This window comes from Chiloscyllium punctatum, chromosome 28, assembly GCF_047496795.1.
Source record: "Chiloscyllium punctatum isolate Juve2018m chromosome 28, sChiPun1.3, whole genome shotgun sequence".
Classification (NCBI taxonomy): domain Eukaryota; kingdom Metazoa; phylum Chordata; class Chondrichthyes; order Orectolobiformes; family Hemiscylliidae; genus Chiloscyllium; species Chiloscyllium punctatum.
In genome coordinates, this window is record NC_092766.1 from 57,261,078 (window position 1) to 57,268,720 (window position 7,643).

Consider the following 7,643-nt stretch of genomic DNA (forward strand, 5'->3'; position numbering starts at 1 on the left):
TACAGATTTGCCGTGGACTCGATGGGCTGAACGGATTCTGTCGGCACGTGAATGACGTCACACGTCTCTGCCGTCCCTCTCCCTGTCTCTGTGACAGAGTGGCTGAGGGAGAAATAATGGCTTGTTTTTAATCCTCCCTTCCGCTTTGGACTGCCTGCAGCCCCGCAGCTCCTGGCTGAGGGGATGGTTCTCAGTGAGTGAGGGTTTCATTCGGAGTCGCTTCATCTGGGACAGTTGGGACTCAGATGTTAACTGATGCCCGATTGCAGCAAAGAAACCGACGCCTCTGAAACAAAAGCCTTTCTGCAGGATTGCTCTGCGAAGATTGATTCTGAACATCAAATGGGCATCACCAAAATGCACTTATTTGAGTTTTACTGAGGGAAGAGAGCCCACAGCCCATTTCTCTCTTTCCCACCAGCTCAGCACCTTTCTCTCTCTCTCAAATAGATGATATTTGGAGGAAGTTCGCAATCAAAGTTGCTAAGTTCCAGCGGCGCTCTTTCACCTGGCTGTGCCCGTGAGAGGAAGCTTCAGAGCATATTCACATTTACGTCCCGTCATAATGCCTGCAAGTGGAGGGAAATGGCTGAATACTCTGCCAATAGAGACAGCTCAGTCCACGGGGATGGGATAAACAGCACCGTCCCGCGTGGGGACATTCTGCAGATCCCACCCAGTCGACATTATGATTCAGATCATACCGGAGTGAGAGCGCTCGAGAAGGCTAATCAGTTACTCGTACCTGTGCCAACTCGGGAGTTGCAAAAGATTGGTGAAAGTGGAAAGTGGATTTGTTCAAGTTTCAAGTGTTTCCGTGCAGCAGGAAGCAGAAGAAGAGACACAGTGAAGCGATTGAGATCTAACTACAGGGGCAGCAAATAAGTTGCACAGCGCAGAGGAGAGCTTTGAAATATTGAATTCTGGTTGATGGGACGATCATGCTTTCACTGGGCCACGCTGCTACAGATGAAACTATGTCAGTGTCTCTCAACATTGTGATGTCACAGGCAAATATCGCCGTTAGACTGCAGGAAATTCCTTTTTCCAATGTGAGGGCAGTCCATATGTAAAGGTGTAGCTGATATATCGAATCCTTTCACATAAATATTTCCACTGCACCTCAGTGTGTTGTATTGTCTCCTTTCCACTTTACCTGTCTTTGTGCCTGCACTGAAATTGATTTTCTCTTTCTGCGAGTCTTTTCCAGTCAGGGTGATGTGATGCAGTTGGACTGACCCATCTTCTGACAGAATTTTCCACTTCACTTCAGCCCGCCCTAACTTCGCTATCTGATACCATTCCCGTTGTTTAAATGTTAAGCGCTCGTCTCAGATCCAGCCTGCCCTCACCCAAAATAAATGGAAAATTCAGTCACACTGTGATCACTGAAATCGAGGGATATATTCACTCTAAGGTCATTGATAATTCCAAGGATAAAGTTAGGACTGCAGATACTGGAGATGGTAGTGTGATGCTGGAAAATCACAGCAGATCAGGTAGCATTCGAGGAGCAGGAGAATTCAGGTTTCAAGCTTAAGCCCTTCAACTGGAATAAGGCTTGTGATTCGGGGCTGAGAGATAAATTGAAATGGTGTGGGATTGAGGGGAAATAGCTGGAAAACAATAGATGAATGAATAGGAGGGAGCAGAAATTAGGTCAGAAATGGCAGTGATGGAATGGGTTGAGAGGACGGTGCCGAGTTGAAGGCTTGGGCCTGGGGGAGGGGAAATGAAGAAACTGTTCAAATTCACATTTATCCCGTGTGGTCTTAGGGTCCCAAGCCGGAATGTGTGGCGTCCCTCCTCCAGGAGTTTGGTGGTAATGGTTTGGCAGTGGAGGAGATCCAGGACCTGTATGTCTTTGATGGGGTAGGAGGGGGAGTTGTAGTGTTCAGCCACGGGACGGTGAAGTTGGTGTGTGCGGGTGTCCCTGAGATGTTCTCTGAAATGATCTGCAAGAAGGTTTCCTGTCTCTTTGATGTGGAGGAGACCACACTGGGCGCAACACTTTCAGTAGATGTCATTGGTAGCTGTGCACGTGAATTTCTAATGGATGTGGGCCAGGGCTGAGGTGAGGGGAGTGGTGTGGGTGCTCGTTTCACCCTTCCTTTGGAGGCAGGGAAAGGTGCCAGGAGAGGGTTGTGGGCTGGTGAGCGGATGTATGGACCTGAAGAGGGGGTCATGGAGGGAATGTCTTTACCGAATTTTGGCAGGGCGAGGGAGTGGAATATATCTCTGGTGGTGGTGTCTGTTTGGAGGTGGCATCAGGGGCAGAATGTGATGCGTTTATGCGGAGTTTGATGGGGTGTAAGGTGAGCACCAGGTGGTTCTGTCCTTGTTGTGTTGAGAGGCGTGGCTTCAAGGGTGGTGATGTGTGAAATGGATGTGATGAACTCGAGGGCGCTGTCAACCACGTGGGAAGGCAATTTCTGATCGTGGAATAAGGAGACCAACTGGCTCTTTCTGACGTGTAATTGGTCATCCTGGGAACAGATGTGCTGGAGGTGGAGGAATTGGGAATAAGGAATGGCGTTCTTCCACGAGATAGGGTTGGAGGAGATGTAGTCTAGATACATGTGGGAGTCGGTGGGCTTGTAGTATATGTCTGTAAATAGTCAGTCGCCAGAGTCGGCGATGGAGAGGTCCAGGAAGGTGAGGGAAGTTGCCAAGATGATCCGGATAAGTTTGAGGTCGGAGTGGAAGGTGTTGGTAAAGTTGGTGAGCTATTCATCTCCTCGTTGGAGCCCCAAGTGGCCCCAAACATTCAACAATGTAGCGGGGGTACAGATAGAGGATGGTGCCTGTGTAATTGCAAAAGATGGACAGTTCCGCGTATCTTACAGACGGGCAGGCATAGCTAGGCCCTATGCGGGTGCCCATGGCTACCAGTTTCGATGGAGGAAGTGGGAGAATTGGAAAGAGTTGTTGTTGATTGTGAGGATCAGTTCAGCCAGGTGGATGAGGATGTCGGTGGAAAGGTAATGGTTTGGATGGTGTGAGATGAAGAAATGGAAGGCTTGCAGACTTCTGTCATGGTAGATGGATTTGTACAGGGTCTGGATGTCCATGGTGAAGATGACGCGTTGGGGGCGAGGGAAACGAAATTCTTGGAGGAGGTGAAGTTCATAGGGGTGTCACGAATGGAAGTGGGCATTTCCTGAACTGGGGAGAGAGGATTGTGGAGAGGTAGGAAGAGATGATTCGGATGGGACAGGCTCAGGATGAGACGATAGGTCGACTGGGGCAGTCAGGTTTGTGAATCTTAGGAAGCAGGTAGAATCGGGAAGTGCGCAGTTCACGGAAAATGAGGTTGAAGGTTGTGGATGGGAGATGCCCAGAGGTGATGAGATTGTGGATGGTCTGGGAGAGAATGGTTTGGTGAGGGGAGGAGAGTTTGTGATCGTGGTGGGAAGGAGAAGGTGCCTGCGAGTCGGCACCTGGCTTCAGCTTTGTTCCTCTGCCCGACTCACAAGCCTAATTCCTGATGAATGGCTTATGCCTAAATCGTCCATTCACCTGCTTCTCAAATGTTGCCTGACCTGCTGTGCTTTTCCAGTACAACACTCTCCATTCATTCATTATTACTGTCTCATTTCACACTACCAGGTCCATGCTGTCTGTTTGATTCTCATCTGTTCTCATGAACTGCGACAAAATCTGCCAATCTGAAACAAAAACAGAAATTGCTGTAAAATCACAGGTGTGCTGGCAGCATCTGTCCAGATGAATCACAGTTAACGTTTCACATCCATTGGGTCCGTCTCTCCACAGATGCTGCCAGACGTCCTGAAATGTTCCAGCAACGTCTGTTTTTGTTTGATTTTCAACATCAGCAATTTTTTCATTTTTGTTTTCTTATGCCAATATGATTTGGCTAAAGATTACGTTTTAAATGTTCTAAATATGTCTGTGATGGAACGGCCAGATTTCCACCAGCCGGCTACTTTTATTTGGTTCACGTGACCAATGCCTTTCCACTTGGTCACCGCGCCCTACAGCTGCACTGCATATAAATTGACAAAATTGTGGCATTCCCTTGGATTGGTAATCAGGAGCGAGATTGATTGAAATTATTGAAAACTTAAGATAAACTGATAAAATACGGGACATAAAACGGGAAACTGAAAGGGAAAGAGAGCACACCGAATGATAATTTTTTGACAAAACTGAACCATAATTGCTCAAGATTCAGAAAGTGCTTTCATCCACAAACATACCATAATATGGAATGTAATTTTTGGGACAACCAATGCAAGCAGTTTGCAAAATCTTAGTTTTACCGTCTTGCTGCAACTGTTTTGGTTTTCATGAATTCACACATGGGATTCAGCGCTGTAATAGTCCCCTAAAATGGAAAAGGAAATCCTTGCCTTCGAGGAAACGTGGGGAATGTTCACTGATTCATCCCAGTAATTGCAGGACTGTCCTCTGGAATCGTATGAGTTAAATCTTTCAATGTTCCATGGAGTTTCGAATGAGTGGTGAAGGGAATGTCTCCATTCACAAATTAATCATTCAGTATAATTAAATACAGAGACCCCTGATATGATAAACAAATTGAACATGAACACGGACATACGATACACAATAGCTACGACAAATACTATGTGAAAACTGTTGATTTCAGATCCACGGTGGCCTTTGGTGATGACATTTACTGCCCAGAACCAGTCTGCACTGGAATGACGGGAGACACACTATGAAGGATTTGAACTTCAATCGCCTTTAGAAATAGCTGAGACTGACTCAGACACGGGGATTTAGAGATGTTGGCCTTACAAACCTTTCAGACATTGCGTGGAAGAATAAAGGAAGTGATAGAAAATTTTCATCTCCATGGAGACGATGTTCGTGAACTGGATAGATCGTAATTTACCTTATTGAAGTTTATAAATAGAGGTGTCATATTTAAAAAGCAAAGAGTTCACAGTCTAACTGTAAAATATTTAGGTCACCCTCAGTGGGAGCATTGTGTGTACTCCTTGTCCTCTTTCTCCACCAAAAACATATAAAGAAGTTAGAAACAGTCCAGACGCTGTTTCCTGGATAGCAAGATATTAGAAAGCCAAGTGATGTTGTTTACTGAGACATAAAAATATCAGGATGGATACAAACGGGATGATAGAAAAAAATGAAGGAGTCTATTCACGAGATTTTGAAATGCTGGAGCAGAAACACGCAAGTTTGATGTAAACAAATGAGATTTTCACATAACGCGAGGTTTGAATGAATAAATTGGGGAAAGGCCCTCTTTCGAGTGAATCAATAACTTTCGTTAGAGCTTGAAAACCATTAGTGAATGATTAAGAAAAGTTTGGATGAGAGATTCTTCCACTCAATAGAGTTATTTAAATCGTGAACGACTTTCCAGAAATAAAACGTAGAAGCTGACTTCAGAGTGTTTTAAAATATACACGAATAAACATACAAGGAGAGAATTTACCATTGAGTGTAAGTCAGTGTGGTTCCGTTAAAATTACGAATTTGTTGACTTCAGACACAAAGACATTTCATGAACACGTACAACTGAATAATTTCATGGATTGGTAAGGTGTGGCGTATTATTCAAGGTGAAACTCTGTAAATGGAGCTGATGTCGTAAAATAACAGCACACAGAAGTTATATACTAATGAGTAGGAATTGAATCGTCACTTGGAGACGCAACACCTACTTTAAAGATTTGACCACATTCACATGATGTTACGTATATTTCGTACATTCTTAATTCCACCCAAGAAATCCACCAAGAAGACTCTGTCCTTTTGTGTTGTTAACCCTCTGTACTTCTCTGCAGCACGCCATTTAAGATTAAATATGCTCAGACCAAAATTCAGTTCAATACAATATTCAAACGGTCCTATGTGATTTGTGTTTTTATTATTGCAATAACCTTTGTGAGTTTGCAACAAACTCTGTAACATGACACCAGTTCAACATCTATTTTCCCGGAATTTAACGCAGTGCACATGGGAAACGTGATCCATCTGTTGAAAAAACACCTTCGGCTCTCTCTCCACATATGTCTCTTCACGTTTTAGATACTTGCAGTATGTTTATTGATCAAGGAGTCATTATCCAGAAAAGGTCGTTTCTCAATCCACAAACACGGGTATTATCCCATAAACTTGGTTTTGCATAATATCACCTTCTGTCTGTATCCCTCAACCCGGCGATAAATTGAAGTTGCTCCATTTGAGGCTCAAAATTAAAACTTCGTACAGCACACCCCACTATACTGAAACAGAGATACCGTGCACTGGTCACCATTAGCACAGGAACAACACGTTAATGCTTACCTCCACATTCATGGTTTTAATTTAACGTTTGGGAAACCTACTTTCTCTGATTCCATGGCGAGTAACGGGGGTTATCTGCTCACCTTCACCAGTGGTTCTGTCCCCGCGTGAGGAAAGTGGTGAAGTACTCATTGTAAAGATGGGTAGATTGATGAAATGTACAATGTCATATTTTGCCTTCCCTAACCCATGAGCTTTTTATTTTGTTTTGCATCTGCAGAAATCTTAAAATCTTCATCTTTAACAGACTCAATGACAGGTCTCCATTGTGTCTCTGGCATCAAATTTCTTCCACCGCAGTCCGTTATTTGGGAAGTGTTCCTGTTGTGTGAAATGCACTTCCCCGTGCGTCAACTGCTGCTCCCAGCATGCGCTCTGGCACTACACTCATTTTCCATCTGACACTTGCTCACTGTGTTGCTGTGATCATACAGTGACTTGGTGTCGCACGGCCCGGGAAAATGACACAGATCAAGGTTTTTGCATTGTAGAGTTCAATTGTCAGTTTAGCCTTATTTTGGATTCTCCTCCAGTCTGGAAAACAATTCCTCAAAGGCAATTTAATAGACAATAGACAGCAGGTGCAGGAGTAGGCCATTCTGCCCTTCGAGCCAGCACCACCATTCATTATGATCATGGCTGAACATCCTCAATCTGTATCCTGTTCCTGCCTTATCCCCATAACCCTTGATTCCACTATCCTTAAGAGCTCTATCCAACTCTTTATTGAATGAACACCTCCTGCTGTCTCGGTTTCTTCATTCCGTTGACTTCAAATCTTCACAGAATTCAGCAGACCTTGTTACATATTGATTTCCTCATTTTTGTTCAGATCTCTGTGTGCATAGTGTGACAGTGGGAGTGCACTTGCCCCACAACCCAGGGGTCAGACCATAGTCTTTGAACTGTACTGTGTTATTTATCATTTCACCAACACCAGGGAGAAATATCTGCTGCTCTGCATAATTTACGCAATTCAATTATTCATAAGGTCATAGCCTCACCGCGTCTGTGACGGGGTGGCCGAGAGGTTAAGGCGTTGGACTGCTAATCCATTGTGCGCGGCACCCGTGGGTTTGAATCCCACTCTCGTCGCTGACATCAACGGCTTTCAATGTTGCGGTTTTCAGATGATCGCCGCTGTTTTATTGAAACTGGAACTCCAATGGTCAGTTTATATGCATTGACGCTGTTACAAAATCTCAACGAATAGTTTGTGCTTTTTGACTAAACTATATTGAAATGTAGTTTGCTTTGGGTTAATGAAAAGAAACGTGATTTTCTTTTTCAAGTCAAGCTGCTGTGAACGTTTTTTCGAATGAAAGACATCCAGGAAAATCAAA

At 44.4% G+C, this 7,643-nt stretch overlaps 1 non-coding gene across 1 annotated transcript; it reads left to right on the forward strand.

Moving 5' to 3' along the window:
* The first annotated feature begins 7,313 nt into the window (after nt 1–7,313).
* On the forward strand, nt 7,314–7,395 carry trnas-gcu (transfer RNA serine (anticodon GCU)). The gene has a single exon. It is a non-coding gene; the product is annotated as a tRNA-Ser (tRNA).
* Nucleotides 7,396–7,643: the final 248 nt, after the last annotated feature.